This window comes from Lepisosteus platostomus, unplaced genomic scaffold (genome assembly GCF_059453375.1).
Source record: "Lepisosteus platostomus isolate fLepPlt1 unplaced genomic scaffold, fLepPlt1.hap1 Scaffold_54_H1, whole genome shotgun sequence".
NCBI lineage: Eukaryota > Metazoa > Chordata > Actinopteri > Semionotiformes > Lepisosteidae > Lepisosteus > Lepisosteus platostomus.
In genome coordinates, this window is record NW_028291672.1 from 193,227 (window position 1) to 219,304 (window position 26,078).

Consider the following 26,078-nt stretch of genomic DNA (forward strand, 5'->3'; position numbering starts at 1 on the left):
ATCAGTTCAGAGACAAGCCCAGTATTCTTAACTGGAGTCCCTGCCGTTGTGAGAGAATCTTATTTCTCCATAGCCATCCAGAATTGTGGCCTACATGCAACAAATACATACATTATATACATATACAGTAACCTTTTAACATCTTTCTTTTTACAATCTTCCATCAGTGCTCTTAACTGGCTTGCTGTGCTGAGGCAGTGGAGGGGCATTTTCCGATTGTTAGCACCTCGAATTCTGTTGTAACGGCTCAGCCTGTTCTCTGTTCTCCCTCATGCATCAGAGAGGACCCATCAGTAAACAGTATTACATTTTCTTCAATTTTCACCGTCCCCCACCCTTTGGCTACAGTATCGAATGGTATAATAGTGCCTACCTCCATGCTCCTGCGTCAGCACAGCTGCCCAGAACCCTTTGTCCACACTTACATACAAAGAATGGTTGATCCATCTGAGGAAACCCCAGTCTCAGCACCTGTAAGAGAGCTTGTTTCAAATTATTACAGGCGGCTTTTGCTGCTGGTACCAAGGCAATCTTGTCCTTGTACTGCACTCCCCCCTTAAGCAGATCTGTTAAAAGTTGTGCTCACCCCGTAAAAATATTGCACCCTGGCCCTGTTAAAATCACACAATGCTCGACACAAAAGGGCCTTATCATAACTGCTTAATATTAGACACTCTAAAGCTGAAGCAACTCAGACTTGTGGGTTTCCTCGTCAGGGGAAGCACTCAGAATACCATCAACATACTGAGTGATCACAGTCAGTTGAAGCCACGTGATACCCTGTTCTGGATAGTCATTCTTTGTAATGCATAATATTCCAACCCAATAGATCTGGGATAAAACCACCCATTAAAATCTGGTACTCAGCAAGTAAAACTTGGTGCCCCAATACTCCTGTGGCCTCCTGCCATCTCCCCATATACATTACTCTATAGCACACTGTTGAACAGAGGAGTGAAACAAGCATGACAGTAGTGCTCCAGTATCCCCTAACAGAGAAACCAACACTCCATTAACAGTACATTTTAATCCACTGGACTGGAACAGACTTAGGTAGGCTACAAGGGATTTACAGGATCTAATCGTTAGGTAAACAGATCTTCTCACAAGACGTTATTCTCCCCAGTCTCGATTCTAAACCTACAGCGTTTCAGCATGTCTGAGACATTCGAATAAACCCAAATTGTTTTCACTATTGCAACTAATTGTATAAAAATACAAACACTGTTTATCTAACTACTTTTACGTCCACCTGTACTGTACTTATACGTTTCAGACGCTCTTATATTTTCCAATCTCCTTAAGTTGATTTTCATCAAGTCTCTTTAGTTACGTCTCTAGCCAGTCCCGCTGGCTAAACACACTCACACCGTCATTTAGTATACAAAAACTCACAGTTACACACATACATGCCGGCACACAAATTCATAAAACACACATACACATCGAGAATATATTTTTCTCTTCGTACTACAATGTGCTGTATTCTTGTTTTACTTCTACATGAATCCTTTTAATTCCTGAAGTGCACTCCAGGTTCGCTGCATTCCTAATTTTGGGTGCGGTACTTTAGCCCACCAGTCAATATCTTCCGGTTTTGGATTTGATCGTATGGGGGAATCAGGGAAGGTAGGTGCGAGTACGGACCCCCTCGATGGGGTGCGAGACACTTAGAGTGACGCTGTCATCAACAGCGCCAGCCCCCGCTACATCAGGCCCTCTCCCACTTAGGGTGAGAGTACAGGTCTGCAGGCACCCTCTGTTTAAGAAGGGAGTTCCTGTTCTGTCTCTATCACACTCGTACCAGGTGTCATCCCACCCAGACCCCCCGTCTCCATATGGTCACTGTGGGAATTGATCCCAATTATTTTCATTTCCTGCCTGTCTGTTCCCCTATGGGAGAGCAGGATATAACACATTAACTAGTGCAGTGCGACCAGGAATTAATTCTTCTTTTAGTTTCTGATTCTCCTGCACTGCCTCTTTTCGCTTTTGTTTATACTCTTTCGTAGCGAGTAAAGTATCTTTTCTTCCGGGTTTTTGTTTTCCCCGTAAACACACTTAAGAAGTCACATCCCAATTTCTTTTTTTTCTCATGTATCTTCCACCACTGGTGCCTGCCGTGCACCAGGGTGGGAGCTACATGCTTGTGCTTTTGCCAATCAATACGCATATGCTTATTTTACAGGTGTCTTCGCCCCAGACTCCCTCTGACAAACTCAGCTTTTCCCATATTTTTCTCCTTCTTTTCCTTCAACTTACACTTTTCCGATATATAAACGGACCCTTCCACCACTTTCTCAAACCATCAGTTAGTACACATGTTCGGTCTCTTTTACTTTTGTCGTGTGTGAGGTAACAGCTCATACAGTAAGGGGATGCTTTCACTTGAAAAACCTGTGCTTTCCTGCACTCATTCAGCCAAGGGCGTCTGTTACCTCCAGATCTAAATGCCTCTCAGAGACTTTAGAGAGGACTTACACCACACTGTTCACAGGTAAGGAACGAGACCTCGAAAACCCCCTTTCTTGATCAGTAATTCACCATGCCCAGAATGCCAGCATCGCTGCTTTTGCTCCAGGGTGGACTTACACACTGAGCTCAATCAGGGCGATTCTCGGGTCTCAACGTCCTTTAAATCCTGCTACTTAATGCTTTGCTCTTTTATTATGAGGTGTGTTTATGTTAGTGTCGTGCGTGTGTATATGTATTTCACAAACAAGGAAAACACCAAAAACATACATACATATATATATCTCCTACTTCTGTTTCCTTTAAGACAAAAATCCACGCCATCCAGTTATTTAATCCACGTTATTAAATAACTTAATTTGCGCCCTGAAAAAATAGTTGTACTTTGTCAATGGTCAGACAACACTAAATGACACGAACAGTCACTCAGTCTGTTTGATGGGCAGGAGGGCTATCCGTCCAGGAACTGCACATATCAGTGTCGTTATTGAGTGTCAACATTACGATCCTGTTTGCTCAGGTGGACCGATTCCTTGCAGTAGTTTATCATTATACTTAAAATCGTTATATAACTAGGACTAGTTATAGCAGTCTGTGCTTTCTGTTGGTTTTACAACATTTTTTCTTAACGATTCAGAACGTCCATGTAGCTGCAAAAATGAACGCTTATGGTACTTTTCGCTCCAGGCAATACTCTCCAGTGAGAGTGACGAAAAATGTGAAACTGAACTTCATCGCAAATACCAGATTGCTAGTCGATATCTTCTATCATGAAGCACTAATCAATGGCATAGCTGCGAGATTTCATTTGGGTAGCTGCACCGTACAGCTCCGTTTCAACCGAAATATCACCCCCCCTCAGAATTTCAGAAGCCCCCCTACAGATTTTTCCCCGGGCACCGCGCACTGATGGGGGACGGGGTTTCCAGGAAATGGTATCAACTTTTCTCAAGAAAATAAAAATAGAAACTCTATAGGCACTCAAAAATTTTACTGTTTTTTTTTCAGGCAGGTGGCAAGACCCCTCCGCAAAACCCTTGTATGCCAAGCTGTGGGCATTGATTCGTCGAATATACGTATATTCACGGCGAAAATACGGCTATACGTATATATACGTCGCCTCGACGTATAATCAACGTCGAATTGCAACCGTAAAATCGACGACATTAATAAATGCATATATAACGTCGAAAACACATCTAACACTAGGAGTATACGGCACTCTGCACAGTGTACGAAGTAAATTATTTTCGCAGTAATTAATTTACACGTGTATAATAAATATAGTAAATATTTTAACGCCCTCGCCTGGTGGTGAGGAGGAAGCGCCCCTAGGCGCTCGTAGTACCGCTGGGCATGCTGGGAGTGGTAGCCGGGAAGAGTCTGAGGGTCAGCACGATGACCAGCGGCTGACCCTACCTGTGTAAATAATGTCCTAGTAATTCTAGTGCCCTGTGTAGTCCTGTAAAAGTAGAGTGTGTTGTTAGGTAATTACCACCCTAAATGTGCGTACGTTTTCGTCAGTCTCCTCATGTGTGTGTGTAGATCCTGTGTTAGGTTTTGGTGTGGTTGTTAAATAAAATCAGTGCTTGGTTAATCGCGTCTCCACTGTTCTTTAGTTCTGAACAAGAACCTGCAAGCGCTACATTGGTGTCAGAAGCGGGCAGAATGAACAACTCGTGGCAGACACTACCCGATTCCGTAAAGCGCCGGCTGACGCTGAAAGACGCAGAACCCATCGGCGTCGCACATAGGGAGCCTGAGCAACTCCTGGGTGCGACAGGTGGCCACAGCCCTTTCCAGGGCTACCCAGTAGTGGTCCCGCCAGTAGAATTGGGGCGGCCGCCCCGGAGAGAGGATGCCCTCCCTGCCGGAGCCGATCAGCGATTCCCACACCCATCGGCGCGGGTGCGACCAGGTCGCTACGATGGTGAAGCGCCTTGGGAGACCTATGAGGCGCAGTTCCAGCTCGCAACCTGGACGAATGGCTGGAGCCGGGCGGAGATGGCAGGCCACCTGGCGGCGGCGCTGGAAGGAGCGGCCTGCCAGGTGCTCCTGGACGTCCCGGAGGAGGACAGAGGCGACTACACGGCGCTGGCAGCAGCCCTCCAGCTGCGCTTCGGTGTAGAGGAGGCGCCGGACTTGATGCGGGAGAGGCTGGCCCTGCGGCGGCGCCGACCAGGAGAGCGACTGGGCCCGGTCGCCGCGGATGTCATGTTCCTCGCCCGCCGAGGATACCCAACTTTCCCCCGGGAGGCGCAGCGGGAGATGGCTCTCCAGGCCTTTCTCAAGGCCATCTCGCCCGAGGAGCTGCGGCGCCACGTGCAGCTGGCCGCGCCAACATCGCTGGAGCAGGCCTTGGCCCTTGCTACACGGGCTGAGGTAGTGTTCGGGGTGACTGGCAGCGCCAGCAGACGCAGTGCGCCCTGCCGGCTGACCGAGGCGGCGACGGAGGAATCCAGCGAGGGGGAAGAGGAGCCAGCCCCGCACGCTGATTTGCAACCGCTGCGGGAAGAGAGGACACCGAGCCCGGTTCTGCCGGGCACCCGAACCACGCTCTCCCCGATCGGCGTCGGGAAACGGGAACGGGGCGGCTCAGCGCGGGGAAGGCCGCCCTTGAACACCTCAACCCCCGCTCCGGAGAGCGCTGTAAAAACCGGCGCCCCTCACGCCACCGTGGGGCGAGTCGGCTGTAGCCGGGGCCTGTACCTCCACTGCCGGATTGAGGACCAACCCTGCCTGGCCCTACTCGACACCGGTTCATCAGTAACCCTACTTCGGCCGGGCGTCCTCCCCGACACCGAGGGCACCAACCCCCCAGGATGGGAGGCCTCCAGCCTGCGGCTGAGGACCGTGACGGGACAGCTCGCTGCAGTCCGGGGGAAACGGGTGCTTGCCTTCCGTCTGGGTGCAGCGACGGTGCGCCACCCCTGCTACCTTGCACCCATCCAGGAGGACTGCATTCTGGGGCTGGACCTACTGCAGCGAGTGGGGGCCAGGTTGAACTTGGACTGGCAGGAGTTGGTGTGGCAGGGGGAGCGACTGCACCTGGTGGAGGGCAGGTCCGGCGAAGGCAGAGGGACGCGGGCTTGCCGGAGCCGGGGGAACAAGAGGCAGCGGCGGCGGCGGCGTCAGTCGCCGGGGCAGACCAGGCCTGCGAGCCGGGGAGCGAGCGTGCCGGATCCTGCTCCTGAGTCGGCCGGGGGGCCAGACAAGGTAGCGGCGGCGGGGGCCGAGCGTTGCGTGGAAGCGAGGCGCGCCGTTGAGGATCTCTACCAGCGGAGCTGCGAGGGCCTCGATCAGGACCAGCGGCAGCGGCTCCAGGAGCTACTCGCCCAGAACGAAGACCTCTTTGCGGCGAGAGATGAGGACTGCACCCGCACTGCCCTGGTCCAACACGAGATCAACACCGGCGACGCTCGGCCCATCCGCATCCCACCGGGACGCATGATTCACGCCAAGCGGACCGCCGCCGAGGAAAAGATCCGGGAGATGGCCGCAGCGGGGGTGATTGAGCCCTCCGCGAGCCCGTGGTCGGCGCCAGCCGTACTGGTTAAAAAAAAAGACGGCTCGTGGAGGTTCTGCGTCAACTACCGCAAGCTGAACGAGGTCACCCGGAAAGATTCCTACCCCCTGCCGAGGATAGATGACGCCCTGGACTACATCACCGGGTCGACCTGGTTCAGCTCCTTGGACCTCCGCTGCGGCTACTGGCAGGTACCGCTTGCTCCCGATGCTCGCCCGAAGATGGCCTTTTCCATCGGCCAGGGCCTCTGGCAGTTTACTGTCATGCCTTTTGGCCTGTGCAATGCCCCGGCGACGTTCGAGAGGCTGATGGAGAGGGTGCTGGCATCGGTCCCGCGGAACCAGTGTGTGTTGTATCTGGACGATCTGCTGGTTCATGCACGGAGTTTCGACCAGGCCTTGACGAACCTCCAGGCGGTGCTGGCCTGCATCCGCCGTGCTGGCCTGAGGCTCAACCCCCGCAAGTGCGAGCTCCTGCGGCGGGAGGTGACCTTCCTGGGACATGTTGTTGGATCGCGAGGGGTGGCTACGGACCCAGGTAAGGTCGCCGCAGTGAGGGGCTGGCCGACTCCACGCACCGTCGCGGAGCTCCGCAGCTTTCTGGGGTTGGCCTCGTACTATCGGAGGTTCGTCCGGGACTTTGCCAGCATCGCTGCCCCGCTGCACCGCCTCACCGACAAGGGCCGCCGTTTTGACTGGGACTCGGGCTGTGAGACTGCCTTTGGCCGGTTGCGTGAAGCTCTGGTGGGGGCCCCCGTGCTGGCCTACCCCAACCCGCGGTTGCCGTATATTCTCGACACCGACGCGAGTGACTCGGGGGTGGGGGCGGTGTTGGCGCAGGAAGGGCCAGATGGGGAGCGCGTAGTGGCTTACTATAGTCGGGCTCTGACTAGGCCTGAGCGGAACTACTGCGTGACCCGTCGCGAGCTGCTGGCGGTGATGGCGGCGGTCCACCACTTCAGGCCGTACCTGTTCGGGACCCGGTTCCGGTTGAGGACCGACCATGCGTCCCTCACCTGGCTGCTCCACTTTAAGGAGCCAGAGGGACAGATGGCGCGATGGATAGAGATCCTGCAGGAGTACGACTTCACTGTCGTGCACCGTGCGGGGTCTCGCCATCTCAATGCCGACGCTCTCTCGCGGCGCCCCTGCGAGGCCGCGGACTGCCATCACTGCGCCTGGCGGGAGCAGCGTGAGGAGGCTGTCCGCGCCGTGGCGGGGGTGAGCGCCGCGGCCACGGCCCGGGAGGGGCCGCTGGGGGTGGGCCTGCCAGACCTGGCGCAGCGTCAGGCAGCTGATCCTGACGTGGGGCCGGTGCTCCGCTAGAGGGCAGCAGGAGTGCGGCTTACGCGAGAGGAGCTCGCCCCGCACCCGAAGTCCGTCAAGGCCCTCTGCGCCCTGTGGGAGGCCTTGGAGGTAAAGGACGGGGTGCTGCGCCGGGGGTGGCGGGTACCCTCCAGTGGCGAGGTACGGTGGCAGCTGGTGGTGCCTCGGTCGCTCCGCGGGGCGGTGCTCCGAGCGGTGCACGGCCAGCCGGGTGTGGGGCACTTCGGCGGTAAAAAAACCCTGCAGCGTCTCCGAGGCCATTTTTATTGGGGTCTTTGCCACCGGGACGTGGAGCGGTACTGCCGAACGTGTGCGGTGTGCGTGGCGCAGAAGGGTCCCCCCGAGCGCTCTCGGGCCCCCCTCCAACAACACCAGGTGGGGGCTCCTATGGAGCGGGTGGGAGTGGACGTTTTGGGCCCGTTTCCGCGCACCGAGGCCGGGAACCGCTACGTCTTGGTGGCCATGGATTACTTTACGAAGTGGCCGGAGGCCTACGCCCTCCCAGACCAGAGTGCCCCCACAGTGGCCGATGCACTGCTGGAGGGGATGTTTGCCAGGCTGGGGGTGCCGGAGGAGTTACACAGTGACCAGGGGCGTAACTTCGAGTCCCAGGTCTTCGCCAGAGTGTGCCAGCGCCTGGGGATTACTAAGACGCGGACCACCCCGCTGCATCCCCAGAGCGACGGGTTGGTAGAGCGGTTTAATCGGACGCTCGCCACCCAGCTGGCCACCCTGGTGTCCCGGCACCAACGGGACTGGGACCGCCACCTCCCCCTTGCGCTCTGGGCGTATCGGACCGCGGTCCAGGAATCCACCGGGTGCACCCCGGCCTCGCTCATGCTGGGCCGGGAAATGCGAACACCGGTGGACCTGGTCTTCGGCCCGCCGCCCGGAGACGGGTCGGCACCGCCGGCTGGACCGGACTACGAGTGGGACCTGCGGCAGCGGATGCAGCGGGTGCACAGCTTTGCACGGACCCACCTGACACAGGCGGGGGTCCGGCAGAAGCTGTACTACGACCTGCGCTGCAGGGGGCCTGCCTTCCAGCCCGGGGACTCGGTTTGGGTGTACAACCCGCGGCGCCGCAAAGGCCTCAGTCCTAAGCTGGCGCCGTCGTGGGAGGGGCCCGCTGAGGTACTCTGGGTGGTGGGCGAGGTCTGCTACCGTGTCCGGTTGCGAACACAGGGGAGAGTGGTGGTCCTGCACCGAGACCGCCTGGCCCCCTACCGGGCCCGGGAGGAGGAGCCGTGTGGGGAGGCTCCAGAGGAGCAGCCGGGGCCGGAGCCGGCCGATAGTGGGGCGTCCGTGGATCGCCAGCCGTCACCGCGGTGCAGCGGCCGCTCGCGCAGGGTTCCGCAGCAGTTTGCCGAATACGAGTACAGCCTGAGGGGGGTGTTCGACGTCAGCGAGACGCCAGACGCTTCAGGTGGGGGCAGTGTAACGCCCTCGCCTGGTGGTGAGGAGGAAGCGCCCCTAGGCGCTCGTAGTACCGCTGGGCATGCTGGGAGTGGTAGCCTGGAAGAGTCTGAGGGTCAGCACGATGACCAGCGGCTGACCCTACCTGTGTAAATAATGTCCTAGTAATTCTAGTGCCCTGTGTAGTCCTGTAAAAGTAGAGTGTGTTGTTAGGTAATTACCACCCTAAATGTGTGTACGTTTTCGTCAGTCTTCTCATGTGTGTGTAGACCCTGTGTTCGGTTTTGGTGTGGTTGTTAAATAAAGTCAGTGCTTGGTTAATCGCGTCTCCACTGTTCTTTAGTTCTGAACAAGAACCTGCAAACGCTACAATATAATTAATTACTGCGAAAATAATTTCCTTCGTACACTGTGCAGAGTGCCGTATACTCCTAGTGTTAGATGTGTTTTCGACGTTATATATGCGTTTATTAATGTTTATTTCACAGCGTCGTGCACCTTTTCATTGCTCTCGCTTTCAGAGCCTCCGCACGGCACACGACTCGACATCAGGAAGCACATTGAAGTGAAAGCAGGGAGCGCTGCGACATGCACTGTGCAGATCCCGCCACACTAAGAGGTGAGTGGGTCTGTTCGATGCACAAAGCTTTGATAAGCGTCAAAGGCAAATCATTCCGAGTTGGTCGTTTGTGTTTTCCGTTCAGACGCGAAATGCTGAAATGATCTCTCGGCTCCTCGGTTGTCATTTCTGCTCCGTAAAGGAATCACAGCACGAGTCGGCTTCCAGCACGGTGGGTCGGGACACGATGCCGGGGGTCGGAGAGAGCGATGTCTTCCTCGTTAGTATAGGACCTGTCACCTGTCCCCACCTGTCACGCGGGAGACCGGGGTACATCAGGACGCGCATTGAAGTGAAAGCAGGATGCGCTGCGACATGCACTGTGCAGATCCCGCCACACTAAGAGGTGAGTGGGTCTGTTCGATCACAGCGCTAGGCGAATCCCCAATCCCCTTTTGTGCGTGGCGACAGAAGAAGTCTGGTCTGTTTCCGCCCGGTTTCGATCCGGGGACCTTTCGCGTGTGAGGCAAACATGATAACCACTACACTACGGAAACTGTGGTCAGATGTGCCCAGCGGCCCAGCGCTGAGCTTCGCCAATGCGATTCAGCTGCTTCCAGTGCCTTTATTGGGGTGCGCTGATGGACCGTGCTCTCTCTCCAGAGACCAGCACGCCTGTCATGGACGGAGCAGGAAAGACGGCGCCACATTCTACAGCCCTCTCCACGCAATCGACGAAATCGGGCTACTGAAGTGGAGAAAATCGCCTCTCCAGAAAGTGCAAATATCATCTTGGAGAGTATAAATCCTATTGCCGAAGGTCAGCCCTGTATACCAGAGTGACCCTCCCACCTCCTGCAGCGATGGTCAGCTCGTCTCACACGCGAGAAGTTTCGGCTGGAAACAAGCGCCCCCTCTCTCGCACGTTTTGCACGTTGAGTAGTTTTAATGCGGCTCCTTCGTACACAGTGCTGATCTTTTGGAAAGCAGGAGGCAAAATTGACACGTTCCCATACCAGGAGTCGAACCCGCGCCGCCTGGGTGAAAACCAGGAATCCTAACCGCTAGACCATATGGGAGTGCACAACCCTGCTGTTCCGGGCATCATGCAAGCAAACTACATAAATATGAGAAAACACGCAAGAGAGTTGTCACTCAGAGTGTCGAAGGGTCGATGTATACTGGGGCTCAGTTGAAATGCAACGTCAGGACTTTTCCGAATTATGTCACACGAAGAGAGCACAGCCTTTTCCGCCCTGCCACGTGTGTATCGGTAACTCGCCGTGATCGTATAGTGGTCAGTACTTTGCGTTGTGGCCGCAACAACCCCGGTTCGAATCCGGGTCACGGCAGAATAGGGGCGTCTGCTTTTACTACTTGCACGAATGAAGGCAAAAAAAAAGCCAATTGATGTGAACGAACGGCGCTTTACAGAGGAGTACTGCCTGACTGGATCGTTGATGAACGACAGAGACCACTCCGACCTCTTCTCGGGTTTCTTCAATGACTTACTAAGGATCTTCTTCACATTCGCCCATGCAGGGGAAGCCAGTTACACCAAAGCAAACGCAGGAAAGTGCAATTCAAGCAGAGACCAGGAGGGACTTGTTTACACCGAGAGTGGTCGGAGAATGGAACAATGCGCCCAGTCCTGTTGCTGGAGCCGATTCTTGATGAGATCTTGGGCTCACTAAGAAGCCCCCGCTGGATGCTAATCTTTCTGTTGTTCTTGCAGGTCCTGCGCTGCTTTTGAGCCGACAGAGCTCGTCCTGATCTGTCGGCACAGCCCAATTGCAAATGATCGGCTCCGCATACAGAAGGAACGTGCGTTTGGTACAAGAGTGCATGAAGGCACCGGAAATAGAGGTGCGAACGCAAAATGTGTGGTTATCTGAAGAATTTATTTCCATGACAGCAGAGCCAAGCGATTTAGCGTTCTTATAGTACCAGGAAAGGAGAAGCAGCACTTCGCCTTTGCCGCGCAGGCACAAGGCGACATGCGGCAGATGCCGTAGTCGGCAGGATTTAAATCTGCGCGGGGAGTCCCCAACGGATTTTGAATCCATCGCCTTAACCACTCGGCCACGACTACAGCGAACTTGCCGCCGCCGCATTCTTCCTATAATCTAACACGGAGTGCGAGGTGGCTGAGGAAACGTTTTCAAAGTCGCTCTCCGTTAAAAAAAAAACCTTTCACAAAATACGTGCCGGCAGACAGACACGCCTCAGAGGGTTTAAGGCTGGCTTCACGTTCAAATGATAAAGTCTCCCCGTCTGGATGTCAAAATGCAACTTTGGCAGACAGAAAAACATCAACAAACCACAAATGTGGACAAGGATTTTACAAGCTGCACCACACTGCACTTTCAAAAGCATTTACATTCGTGTTAGACGCAGGAATTGCCTTTGATTTGCGCGCTTACGAACGCCATGGAAAACGAAACAAAACAAGAGCCCTCAGCTCCTGCACTTGATTATAATGCCATTACGTGTCGAAGCAGTAATTTACGTAATTTACTGCCTGAAAAAAAAAAAACAGTAAAATGTTTGAGTGCCTATAGAGTTTCTATTTTTATTTTCTTGAGAAAAGTTGATACCATTTCCTGGACACCCCGTCCCCCATCAGTGCGCGGTGCCCGGGGAAAAATCTGTAGGGGGGCGTCTGAAATTCTGAGGGGGGGGGGTGATATTTCGGTTAAAACGGAGCTGTACGGTGCAGCTACCCAAATGAAATCTCGCAGCTATGCCATTGATTAGTGCTTCATGATAGAAGATAACGACTAGCAATCTGGTATTTGCGATGAAGTTCAGTTTCACATTTTTCGTCACTCTCACGGTTTGTATTGCCTGGAGCGAAAAGTACCATAAGCGTTCATTTTTGCAGCTACATGGACGTTCTGAATCGTTAAGAAAAAAATGTTGTAAAACCAACAGAAAGCACAGACTGCTATAACTAGTCCTAGTTATATAAAGATTTTAAGTATAATGATAAACTACTGCAAGGAATCGGTCCACCTGAGCAAACAGGATCGTAATGTTGACACTCAATAACGACACTGATATGTGCAGTTCCTGGACGGATAGCCCTCCTGCCCATCAAACAGACTGAGTGACTGTTCGTGTCATTTAGTGTTGTCTGACCATTGACAAAGTACAACTATTTTTTTAGGGCGCAAATTAAGTTAGGTAAATCTTTTTGCCCAAAACTGAAGGGGCGACACTCCTCCCTCCCCCCGTGATGCCAGGCCTGTCCCCATCCTATTCCATAATGTCATTATATATAATACCATACAACAGTACGATCCTTACTAACTGCATGCGTTAAAATTGCACATCAGCACATAGCAGGGGGCACATAGCCGCGATGTATTATCAATGTTAAATTTCAACCATAATATCGACAACATTAATAAACGCATACGTTGAGAAAATATCGAACCCAGCATATTTTCCGGTTATATACCACAATGCATTGCTAGTATTCGTTGGTCACCATTTTGGACACGTTTTTCAAACGTAGAAGTATATCCGCAAATATCTCAGCAATCCTCTTTTGACGAGTAAGTATGAACAATAATAATACTATCTGAATACACACAGATCTTTCTTAATATTATTTTGATTAAAATAGTACGTGAATAAGCAAAAAATGGCACATAAAAATAGTGTGAATGGGGAAGATGGCACAAAATCGTTTTGCCATTTCTCTATTCTTATTCTATGTTGTACTTTCAAACTTTAGGTACTCTTTAATTAGGACAGACTTTATTGCTCAACTGCTATGATGCAAGCCAAATTTTATACATTTATTTCAGCTTTGAGCTTTCAGCTTTGACCAACCTTGAACTCACCGGCCGTGGTTAACGCGTGTTGGATTTTAACGGGCTCTGTGTGTTCGATGTACATAAGCCACTGATGCTGGGTGTAGAAAATCGTTTTTGCTGGTGGTGGTAATTGTCATGGGGTAGCAACGCTATCGTCTCTTCCTGTAAAAACATAAGTCTGAACATGGCCATGCAGACACTAGCGATGGTCACAAACTGAAAGGGGTCGATGCACACAACGCAGGCGGCCCCTGACTCAGTCACGCGTGTCTGTCTGGTCATATTCATGACCTCGTCCCAAAACCTGACACAGCCTTCTCTTAGAATTGCCACATCCAACTGGCAGTAACGTTTCAACTCTCTCTGTAAGTTAAACACACTTCCCTTGCATTCTTCATACCAAACCAAAAACTCGGCTTTCTCCCTCTGCAGCATGTAGTTAACGCCGTAAAGTTCTGGCGGCGGCATCGGGCTGACATAATTTTGGTTTTCTGAAGTGTTCATCAAGTGTGGAAAATGACCCTTACCCCCGGGGAACCCCATGGCGGCCGACAGTTTGCTTAATTTCATAGGTAGAAAGTTTAAAGAATCGATAAATCTGATGTTCAGAGCTTTTACGGTCATACACATTATCTTACCACCCTGATTAATTAGTTCAACGTCCATCTTTTCATCTTACAACTGTCTGATTACTAGGTAATTGTCATATCCCTTGCCATTGTGCGATATGAATGTATGGATTTTGAAACGTCTATCGATAAATTTACACACAAAATCCTTTAGACAAGTTTCACCATAAAATTCCCAGCTTCGTTTATTGTTAATATGAAGGGCATGGATGTAATTTGGTATGTGTGTCCCCGTTTCTTGCATGCATTCAAAGTCGAAAAAAATGTACTTGTTTGAAATTTTGGGGTTGTCCAAAGGCAGTATGTAGCACAAATGTGTGTCAGGGGTGTCGATCACGTTGTTACAATGCGAGCACAGTTTCTCTTTACATTTGTGACTAGAGAGGTTATAAACCTCACATTTCTCACAAAAGACCCTGCGCTCACACTTACTAACACCCGTCGCTGCATTCCGAAAGTGTCTCGCCAAACATTGAGAGCTACGACAAAAGACCTTACAAGCCGGGCAATTCTGAATTTCTGCATCAATTTCGCAACACTGGGGATCTAAACAGGTTTTACAAGCTTTAACACAGGCGTGTGCATTCTTGTGGCTATACGCCGCATGGTAGTTAGTGCAAAAATATGCCGCCCCCACAAAAGCTTTAATATTTAAAACCCCATAAAAATGCTCTTCATGCAGTAGAACAAAAAGTATTTTAGAATTAGGTGGTGTGGGCCCCGTTGTAAAATATTTCCAATCACCCTGGTCGTGGTACAAAATTTTAATGACCACCTTTAAATGTTTTTCAAAAGCGGTAATGTCTGACAAACTAATTTTCTGATTCTCTGAAAAACCCAACTCTTTGTGCATTCGTTTAGCGCCCTGTAACATTTCCCCATTGGTACAACCTTCATTCAACAAACCGTACACACTCCCGGTGAAACACAGATTACCGCCCGTGTAATGTAAGTCGATAAGGTGCGCTTTTTTCTGAGCAATTACCCAGAACGGATTTAAATCTTCGACGGGCACCCCCCTGCATATTCCTAACTATCGTCACCACTAATCGGAGGCTGTCATCGGTGAGAATTTCTGTGTGGCTCTGTAAGAGGTCTGAGATGTGGCTTAAAAAATCAGCAGCATTTAATTCTCCGGGTTGTCTCCTGCGTGAGAACAAGGGTTTGTTAAAACCACCCGCAGTCAAACGCAGCTGTACAAAATCATTCGCCCCGATGTTTGGAGAAAGTTCATCCAATATTCTCTGGACTGCACCATGCACATGTTTAGTCATTTATCCCGGTGGGTCTTCGCCAGTGCACCATGAAATAGCATTATCAGGTAACGAAATCCAGAGGTTAGATCAGCATCTTCTTTAGAAAAAACGTCTAAGAGTCTAGCGGCGTAAACCTGGATCAGTTTTGGAAACACTGAATGTACACTTGCTAAAGCGGCTCTTAGATTCTCTAAACCCCGCTTTTTATCCACCTCATTAGTGCCCACCTTTGATACTAACTGTGCAATATACCGCACTGAGTCTCCCACATCACCAAACACCAAGTCTTTAGGCGTGTTATTATTTCTCTCCGAAGGCTTGACACGTTTGGTTTTGATCAGCGTCTTAACAGCCGTCTCCGATGCAGTCACCACCTTAGGGTCCGACGTTTCCACCACACTTTTTTCACCGCTCGTCGATACAGCTGCTGTGTGAATAACGCCAATGCTCCATATCTCAAAATCAGAAAACTACACTGTGATAAAAATAAAAGACTTTTCAACACAACAATCAATTAAATCTAAATGGTCAAAATCAGAAAACTATGATAACTATGATAAAAACGCCACATATGTGGCACATCTTACACAAAGGGCTGCGGGTGAATGGAAAAAGTTACCCGGACATGTTGTTACACCGGTTTCCTTTAAGACTGTGGTGGTGCTACTGGGGTAAGCGGCATGGTTAACGGCATACAGACCCCTGGCACAGACCACTTGTGCCAGGGGTCTGTATGCCATTCCCAAAATCCACCTGCTGGATTTTGGGAACTTCAGGACGAGTGGGAATTTTCTCCTATCTGTCAATTCTGTTTTGTTTTGGAGACTCTTGGCTGCCTATGTTGTACAGTGCAGCGTGAAGGAAACATTTTCCAAAACTGTCAGCTCAAAAGTTGTAAGAAAACCTCTCCAGCTGCTTTAACTCTCTTCATTTTTGTCATTTAATGTGACACTCGATGTATAACTGGAGCCTCACATATGCAAATGGTGAGGCTCCAGTTCGACACCCAGTTCGACACCACTTTACAGTATCTGACAAAAGCATGGCAGACTGTGCCATGACCGGCAGATAACTTCCGCTTATTTTGACCATATTAAACATTGGAAAACCTCCCACTTGCATTTGTGACACTTGATTTTGGCTCCACCTAAGACACTCTTAAATCTTCAAACACTTTTCTCTTCTCCCGCAACACTTTTGTCTGTCGGCACTATGTGGCAGCGTTGCATGACAACCCCTCACCACGGAAAGGAACCTAACAGCTTTGGTAAGAGAGGAGAAAAGGACCTGGCCCGTACGGGGCTCGAACCCGTGACCTTGGCGTTATTAGCACCATGCTCTAACCAGCTGAGCTAACCGGCCTCACGACAGTAATCCTCTCTGTGCTGCAAAAAATCGATCTCAGGGAATTTCTTTTGCCCTCCTTTGAATAGAAAGCCGTGTAATTCAGTGTACGGGCTTTCTCGTGCAGTTTCATGGTTCTTGTAACCCAAATCCTACACTGGCCTGAAGTGCCCCCCCATTTCACAGCATTTTTCAGCTGATTTAAAATGTACCTAAAGGAGAAGCATTATTGAAGACCATCAATTACCAAAAGCTTTTGTCAAAGGTTTTGGTGGTCATTTTTAATGACCACAGAGCGCTGTGATCTCGGTTTTACATCTCATCCAAAAGACAGCGCCCTCTTACAACACAGCATCTCCGTCACTATACTGGGGCACTGGGACCCGCACAGACCTCAGGGTGAGCGCCCCCCCCGCCGGCACCATTAACACCGCTTCCAGCTGAAAGCTTTGTTTTTTCCTGTAGCTCACCCTCATCCGGGTACTGACCTGACTCACATCTGCTTAGCTTCAGTGGGATTTCAATTGCATGTTGCAAGGGGATGCAAGTGATGGAGCCGTTCGCTGCAAAAGCCACTGTATTAGCCAGGAATCGAACCCGAGCCTCCCACGTGGCAGGCGAGAATTCTACCACTGAACCACCAATGCTTAGTGCCTGGGCCTTCAAAAAAGACGCTTTTTTGGTGCTCTGTGCAAAACGCGTCGACATCTGCTTCCAGCTGCAAAATGCCATTCACGGACGCTGAAGAATTTATTTCCAAGGCAGCGGGTACAAGCGATTGGGTGTTTTAAAACCACCGGAAACAGCAAAGAGGTGCGCTTCTTTGCTTGCGCCGGAACACACCAACTGGAGGCGGACAACGTAGTCGGCAGGATTCGAGCCTGCGCGGGGAGACCCCAACGGATTTCTAGTCCATCGCCTTAACCACTCGGCCACGACTACAGCAAGCCCCGCTGCCGCTGCGTTCTTGCTACAATCTTACCTGGATCGCGAGGCGCCGGCGGAAGCCTATTTCAAAGTCGTTCTCCGTTTCAAAAAAACATTTCCACAATACAAGCCTTGCAGACAGACACGCCTCAGAGGACTTAAGGGTGGCTTCATGTCGGAATGATAAAGTCTCCCCGTCCGGACATGAAAATGCCACTTTGTTACACACAAAAAAAGAATCAACAACAGAGAAATGCCCACAAGCATTTGAAAAGCCGCACCACGTCGCACTTGAAATAGCTCTTACATTAGTGGTAGATAGAATCGCCTTTTTATTTACGCTCTTACCAACGCGATGGAAAGCAAAACAAAGCAAAGCAGAGCAAAACAAAACGAACAAACGAAAACCCTCACGTCCCGCACTCGCATATAACGCCGTTACGTGCCCAAGCGGTATTGTACGTCATCGTAGCACTGCACCCCGGGGCGTACGGTATAAGGGAACGAGCACACGCCATGAATCGCCTCGAATCGCTCCCTACAGCTGTAAGGCGCCTTGAAGCGTGCACCCCCAACGTTCTTCTTTGCGCATCTGTGAAAGGTAAACTCTTGAGCAAACTCTGAACCAGCTCTAAGGAAACTAATCCGATTAGACGTTACTTTGACTCATCCTTTAAGGGACCCTTGTTAATTGGAGAAATCAATGATTTCGAATGAATTCTGTATGCGTTAAAAGACAGCTATACACAGAAAACATGCAGGACACTGCTCATGATGTTTCCCGAGCCGAAACACAGTGCGTTTTTCCAAGCCATTTGACAAAGCCCGCCCACTGAAAACTGCAGCAGATCGTGTAAAGGCGTTCAACTTTGTAACTACTGCACGCACAGGAAGCAGAATCAATTCCTCTTTTCAAACTGTCAAAGGTTTGCTGCAGGACATCGCACAATCTCTTTTGAACGGGGACAAACGATTTCTTATGGGGCGCAGTAAGTACAGACGTTTATAAAGCTCCACTCATGCCGACGATGCAGCATGAAGAAGCGCAACCTAACGTTTGACAGACAAAAGCCGGGCGCCGCTACGAGCAATATGAAATCAAACTGACAGCACACGGCGTTTCGCGCTGACTCAAAAGTGATCTCGACAGACGCTGTTCTCTGCATAACGCTGAAAGAGCTAAAGAGCGTTTCTGTTGAGACGTAACCCAGTGGGCAAAAGACGTATAATATACGTCTATTAAACGCATACCTTAGACGTCTAAATGTGGTCTACAATTCGTCTAGAATGAAATTCTAATGTACGTCTAAAGTTATACGTCTATGTTTAGACGTTCATTATACATAAATGGTTGGAGTTCTATTATACGGATAAATTTAGAGGACTATTATACATATATGGTTGGAGTTCCGGATAACTTTAGAGGTCTATTATACGGATAACTTTAGAGGACTATTATACGTATATGGTTAGAGGTCTATTATACGTATAACTTTAGAGGTCTATTATACGTATATGGTTAGAGGTCTATTATACGTATAACTTTAGAGGTCTATTATACGTATATGGTTAGAGGTCTATTATACGGATAACTTTAGAGGTCTATTATACGTATATGGTTAGAGGTCTTTTATACGGATAACTTTAGAGGTCTATTATACGTATAACTTTAGAGGTCTATTATACGTATATGGGTAGAGGTCTATTATACATCAAAGATAGATTTTATAGGTGTAGAAACAAGTAAACCAAGCCAATGATTAGGTTTAGAAATTTATTCTGAAAATACACATTCACACCTGAAACATATGTATTTCAAATTATACATTGTATACAATCAATCAACAATCAACATATGGGCAATAATCATAAAAAACACAACTAGTCTTAAACTTCAGCTACAAATTCTGGTAACATGGCAATATACAGTATAGTAATGACAAACACAAAACTAATTACATTAACACACTAACTCAAAACCACATTTTGATTCAAATATACATTTTAAAATGTACAACTTCTATATTTCCAAGAAAAAAAAATATTACAATGGAAGTTAAGACGATTTTTGTCCACTATTTGCAAACCCTGTCTAATTGTCCTGTTAGAACCAAAAACCTATTATTTTCAGAGTCCAGATCTCCTGGCCCCCTGCCTTGCATATGCATTCTTCAAGTAACACATTGCGTGCTCCTTTATTTCTTTTTCTGTTGATGTAGGGTGGGACTTCAGCACCGCAGCTAGGAGAAAATTATATAATATTACTTCCCAAATAAATGATGATTAATATCTTCTTTAGTATAATCTAAAAAATGAACGGTTTACTAAGCTCAAAGCTGAAATCAATGTATAAAATTTGGCTTGCATCATAGCAGTTGAGCAATAAAGTCTGTCCTAATTAAAGAGTACCCAAAGTTTGAAAGTACAACATAGAATAAGAATAAGAGAAATGGCAAAACGATTTTGTGTCATCTTCCCCATTCACACTATTTTATGTGCCATTTTTTTGCTTATTCACATACTATTTTAATCAAAATAATATTAAGAAAGATCTGTATGTATTCAGATAGTATTATTATTGTTCATACTTACTCGTCAAAAGAGGATTGCTGAGATATTTGCGGATATACTTCTACGTTTGAAAAACGTGTCCAAAATGGTGACCAACGAATACTAGCAATGCATTGTGGTATATAACCGGAAAATATGCTGGGTTCGATATTTTCTCAACGTATGCTTTTATTAATGTTGTCGATATTATGGTTGAAATTTAACATTGATAATACATCGCGGCTATGTGCCCCCTGCTATGAGCTGATGTGCAATTTTAACGCATGCAGTTAGTAAGGATCGGTCACTGTTGTATGGTATTATATATAATGACATTATGGAATAGGATGGGGACAGGCCTGGCATCACGGGGGGAGGGGGGAATGTCGCCCCTTCAGTTTTGGGCAAAAAGTTTTACCTAACTTAATTTGCGCCCTAAAAAAATAGTTGTACTTTGTCAATGGTCAGACAACACTAAATGACACGAACAGTCACTCAGTCTGTTTGATGGGCAGGAGGGCTATCCGTCCAGGAACTGCACATATTATTGAGTGTCAACATTACGATCCTGTTTGCTCAGGTGGACCGATTCCTTGCAGTAGTTTATCATTATACTTAAAATCGTTATATAACTAGGACTAGTTATAGCAGTCTGTGCTTTCTGTTGGTTTTACAACATTTTTTTCTTAACGATTCAGAACGTCCATGTAGCTGCAAAAATGAACACTTATGGTACTTTTCGCTCCAGGCAATACAAACCGTGAGAGTGACGAAAAATGTGAAACTGAACTTCATCGCAAATACCAGATTGCTAGTCGTTATCTTCTATCATGAAGCACTAATCAATGGCATAGCTGCGAGATTTCATTTGGGTAGCTGCACCGTACAGCTCCGTTTCAACTGAAATATCACTCCCCCCTCAGAATTTCAGACGCCCCCCTACAGATTTTTCCCCGGGCACCGCGCACTGATGGGGGACGGGGTGTCCAGGAAATGGTATCAACTTTTGTCAAGAAAATAAAAATAGAAACTCTATAGGCACTCAAACATTTTACTGTTTTTTTTCAGGCAGGTGGCAAGACCCCCTCAGCAAAACCCTTGTATGCCAAGCTGTGGGCATTGATTCGTCGAATATACGTATATTTACGGCGAAATTACGGCTATACGTATATATACGTCGCCTCGACGTATAATCAACGTCGAATTGCAACCGTAAAATCGACGACATGAATAAACGCATATATAACGTCGAAAACACATCTAACACAGTGCCTGAGGCTTTTTACTGTATGTATCGTGTGCCGCAACTAGGAGTATACGGCACTCTGCACAGTGTACGAAGTAAATTATTTTCGCAGTAATTAATTTATTATATTTACTATATTTATTATACACATGTAAATTAATTGCTATACTGTATTATAATACAGTTCACCAAGAGGACGGCGAGGGACATGCTGTGGCGAGCGGCGAGGGGGAATGAGTATTTGAATGGGAACAAACTGAGGTTTGCAGAGGACCTGTCTGCTGCGGACAGGAGTACCAGGAACCAGCTGTGGCCCCAGGTTGAAGCTGCCAGAAGAGAGGGGAGGAGAGCCTACTTTGTGGGAGCGAGGGCCTTTGTGGACGGGAAGGAGATTTGCTCCCAGTGACTGCTCAGTTAATGATTGTTTGGTTTTATTTGTTATACCAGTATATACTAGTGTTTCTTTAGTGTTAGTTTGGAATGGTGTAGTTAAGTTTTAAGGACTGTTATAGTTCTGGTTCTTTGAAAAACTCAATAGTTTAGACAGTCTTAGAGTTAGTTATTTGCTTTTGTGTATGTCTTTTTCATGAATGCCAGAGGTACTCGAAATGTTGTTAAAAGAAAAACTGTGTGCTGAGTTTTATTTTTTACAGGAAACGCATGCATGTTGAAACTAAAGTTTATAAATAATTGAGAAATATTAAAGCAAGGAAAATATGATACGTGTAAAATATACAATTTGATCACATAATTACTTAATTACCTCTGGTAGTTAAATGCTTTTTTCTGCTGCATTTTTTTTCTCTTGTACATGACTCTGATCCTCTTGTTGTATTTGTATTTGTAAATTCTATGTTTAATAAAAAAAAATTAAAAAAAAGCATTCTCTGGTGGTGTCCTGCAGACTTCCTGTGGGCATGCGTTGGTGGTATAGTGGTGAGCATAGCTGCCTTCCAAGCAGTTGACCCGGGTTCGATTCCCGGCCAACGCAGTGGTGAATGTTTTCAAATGCCATCATGAGCCTTGGATTGTGACTAGCGAAGCCTTTTGAAAGAGCTAAAGCACTGAAAAACGGAATTGAGGGAGAATCTTACAGGGGATTCTGAGTGGTGTCTGCATACACGCAGTCCGATATGGGTGCTGAAAGCTTGAGCTACTCTCAATGTCATGCTGGCTTTCCCCGGAGTAAATCTGTTACATTGAAAGAATGCTTCTTGCAGGTTCAAAAAGGGACCCTTGTTAATTGGAGAAATCAATGATTTCAAATGAATTCTGTATGCGTTAAAAGACAGCTATACACAGAAAACATGCAGGACACTGCTCATGAGTGTGGAGTTCAGCCGAAACACAGTGCGTTTTTTCAAGCCATCTGACAAAGCCCGCCCACTGAAAACTGCAGCAGATCGTGTAAAGACGTTCAACTTTGTAACTACTGCACGCACAGGAAGCAGAATAAATTCCTCTTTTCAAACTGTCAAAGGTTTGCTTTGCGAACGCCGCAGGACATCGCACAATCTCTTTTGAACAGGGACAAACGATTTCTTATGGGGCGCAGTAAGTACTGTTACTGTCACTGCTCGATACCGACGTTGGCCTACTATACCATGTTCAGCCACCGCTAGAAAATGTACAGCTCTAGCACCGGAGCAAGCAAAAGGAGGGCCGACGTCGAACAGGCACATGTGTCGGACATGGAGAGCGACGAGAATGAGATTTGAACCCGTGACTGCAGAGCACAATAAATTAGCAGTCCATCACCTTAACCACTCAGCCACCTTGTCGACGAAACTGGGCTGTCCGGACATGGGTTGGCGCGCTCCAGATGATCTTTTTCTTTTTTTTCCCTCGTACTCGAGGGTCATTTTCCTGTTCCACATGTGATTTCAACTTTTTCCTTGGGAGATGTCAAGCCAGCAAGCCACTGCTGTGGTTCAGTGGCCAGTGTGGAGTTCAGTGGCCCTGTTGTACACAGAAAGCACATTGAGCTCCTTGGACATGAAAAGTTCCAGATAAAAGCCATTTGTCATCCTTTCTCTTGGTGTCGATGTTGCTATTGTATGTAAAGGTGGCAACTTGCTCAGCAAGCAGGCAGAGCACACACCGAATGCAGATGTGTCTGAGTGGTGTGTCCAAGTGGCTGCAAAAGGACAGCACTCCCGGGGCGCCGTGGCTTAGTTGGTTAAAGCGCCTGCCTAGTAAACAGAAGATCCTGGGTTCGAATCCCAGCGGTGCCTTCTTTGTTGTGTCTTCTCGAACAGAACTGGTCCTTACAGACAACCGCCTACGGCTAGACTTAATTAAATGCAAGTATTCATTTCCTGTCTTTAACGCGACTTGTTTTTCTTAAAATGGATGCAACTTGCAAAACATGAAATACAAGCCTTGCTAATCAGCGCTAGCGGCTGGCAAAAAAAAAAGAAGTCAGCAATGTTTTTTTCTTTAACCTTAACCCTGCTAATGGAGAAGAGTTAAACGACCGAGTCTATGCAGCTTAAACGATGCGCAAGTCGGGTTCTTAGCTGAAAGGGTGGTAAATCACACTCACCCCAGTCCTTAATCTTTTAAAGAGGATACAAAATTGAACCTAGTCGCCACATCACATACATCCTGTTCAATGATAAAAAGGTAACATCTATCCTCGCTCCAGAGTAAATCTCACGTTGAGGGCATCTTTTTTTTCACTTTACCGTGAGTCGGGCTCGGCTGCACAGAGGAGAGAGCAGACCAATGAGGTCACAGGGACAGGGGAGTCACACGCTGGCGGTTTGAATACGCGGAAGATCACTGAGGGATCCACAGTATGTGGACCCTCCGTTCGCCATCAGTCCGCACTCCGGACTCTGAATCCTGCCATCTGAGTTAAGATCTCAGCGGAACCTGAGGCACAGTTCCTTCTTAAAACGTAATCTGGTGAGCATTTCTAGAATCGCACTTGTATAGATGCAGCCTTTAATGTGTTGCTAGGTTAAAATTGATGACTTCTTGTATTTCAGTAGGCAACTGCCCTCTTGATTTTGGATTTAATCTCTTTATTACAGGGGCGCTTTTATGAAGACAGAGTCATGTTCAGGTACTTTGTTTGATGGAGGAAGCTTATTTCGGACTCTGTGATCTGCTCACCTGGAAAGGTCTGCTGTACTACTACAAGAGAGAAGTAGAGTCTGGAAGAAGGGACAATTTTATGATGCTTTGGAAGATAATGTTTTTTTTTTCTTATACTGAAAATGAAAAGTAGTTGTTTCTATATGGACTCAGTCTTTGGAATTTGTATATTTATATATTTCAGTGAACCCTCAGCCATTCCTTCTGTATTGTAATTCAATTTCTCTTTTAAAATTCCTTCCCCACTTCTAGGACCTGCAGTTGCTGAACTCCACAATGGCTTCTATTGGAAAGTCTGTGACTGAGACCAAGTAAGTGTTCACTTTTTTATGAAACCATTATTTATTTTGGAGCAATGAGCAATTCTTATATAAATGCAATAAAATCATTATGCTCAAACTATGAGAGAGAATTTTAAGGATAATTTAAGAAATCAGTCTTAGCTTGTTTCTATACACAGATGGTATTATTTATTTTCAAAGGAAACCCGCGAGGATTCCCCTGGTGTGCAAGATGTGCCTGAATACTTTTGATCAGCTTCCTGCTCACTTCAAGAGAGCGTGTATGAAGCATGCCACGGCAGAAGAGATCGGGATGGCCTCTCAACAGACGAGGGAGTACATGATGAATCACCTGAAGAACGGGGTCATTGTGGATTACCACAGAATAGAGATCAAAGGACACTTTGTGGGCTTGAAATACAAAGAAAATCTTGTTCTATGGTACAAGATAAATACAAAACTTAAGCTTTTATTTTAATTAGATTTATTTATAAAGCATAAGCAATCATTTATTACATTAATATATGTGAAAATAACATTTTAGTATCATACGTTTAGTATATTTAGTTCCTAATGCTGAAAGAAATGATCATAGAACATGACATCTAACCTTACCTGCGGTGTTTTTAATCCCTATTGCTCAATGCACGGTGAAAGCATTGCATACATATGTCTGACAATGAGGAATGGGCCCCTGAGACAGTCATTTGCCTGTTTCACAAATGATCGTATTTTACTAGAGATTCTGTTTGGGATTCAGATGTGCATTCTGACAGCAATCCCTTTCAATAAATGATACGTTCTGGATGAGGTCAAAGGTGTTGGAACACTGTATTTAGGATGTGTTTGCAGTGATTGTGTGTCTTCTGCTTCAACGCAGTGATATATAGACGTGCTCCTGTAATTTATTGGTACAAGCCCAGGGCAGTGAGCAGTCTGAGGATTTATTTCCAGACGGCATAGAGCAGTGAAGCAGTGAAGTAGTGCAACACACTGGATCATTATATTGTTAGAATCTATTCTACTTAAATTATTACATTATACACAATTTGAGTTCATTTTAAAAAGTAAAAGGTAATGAAAGGAATGCATTTTCGTAAGAAAGATAATACCGATATGCATGTGATAATCTTCCTTATATCATGTAGTGCGTCATTTGGACACTTTGTGGGATTGAAATACAAAGAAAACCATGTTATATGGTACAAGATAAATACAAAACTTAAGCTTTTATTTTAATTAGATTTGTTTATAAAGCATAAGCAATCATTTATTACATCGCTTCTTGAATTAAATCTTTTGACAAGAGGTAAGACTTCTATTTTACATTTAAACCCATGTTTAGCTGTGTTTTTTAGATTTAACTGAACCAATTTCTGTGTGTGATAATGTCCTTGAATTCTGACAACATCACACTAAATTACATGATATAAAACAGCTAATGTTTCTAGAGATAAAGTTTCTGGGATGCTTCTAATTACTTTTTATTACCAGGGACAGTTTAATTCACCTTGTACAGTACTGAAAGACCAAGATGCTTTTTTCTAAAGTTATTTAACATTTTATAGAACTTTGTCTACTATGGCAACATGATGAGCTTGGTGAAACTTGGAAAAATACT

General features: G+C 47.4%; 7 non-coding genes across 7 annotated transcripts; 3 read left to right on the top strand and 4 right to left on the bottom strand.

The window, feature by feature from the left end:
• Positions 1-10,305: 10,305 nt before the first annotated feature.
• trnae-uuc (transfer RNA glutamic acid (anticodon UUC)) lies at positions 10,306-10,377 on the bottom strand. Its single transcript has one exon. It is a non-coding gene; the product is annotated as a tRNA-Glu (tRNA).
• A 201-nt stretch (positions 10,378-10,578) lies between these two features.
• Positions 10,579-10,650, top strand: trnah-gug (transfer RNA histidin (anticodon GUG)). The gene has a single exon. It is a non-coding gene; the product is annotated as a tRNA-His (tRNA).
• A 658-nt stretch (positions 10,651-11,308) lies between these two features.
• Positions 11,309-11,390, bottom strand: trnal-caa (transfer RNA leucine (anticodon CAA)). Its single transcript has one exon. It is a non-coding gene; the product is annotated as a tRNA-Leu (tRNA).
• Positions 11,391-16,295: 4,905 nt separating this feature from the next.
• trnai-aau (transfer RNA isoleucine (anticodon AAU)) lies at positions 16,296-16,369 on the bottom strand. The gene has a single exon. It is a non-coding gene; the product is annotated as a tRNA-Ile (tRNA).
• An 842-nt stretch (positions 16,370-17,211) lies between these two features.
• On the bottom strand, positions 17,212-17,293 carry trnas-aga (transfer RNA serine (anticodon AGA)). The gene has a single exon. It is a non-coding gene; the product is annotated as a tRNA-Ser (tRNA).
• Positions 17,294-21,993: 4,700 nt separating this feature from the next.
• trnag-ucc (transfer RNA glycine (anticodon UCC)) lies at positions 21,994-22,065 on the top strand. Its single transcript has one exon. It is a non-coding gene; the product is annotated as a tRNA-Gly (tRNA).
• A 1,169-nt stretch (positions 22,066-23,234) lies between these two features.
• On the top strand, positions 23,235-23,308 carry trnat-agu (transfer RNA threonine (anticodon AGU)). The gene has a single exon. It is a non-coding gene; the product is annotated as a tRNA-Thr (tRNA).
• Positions 23,309-26,078: the final 2,770 nt, after the last annotated feature.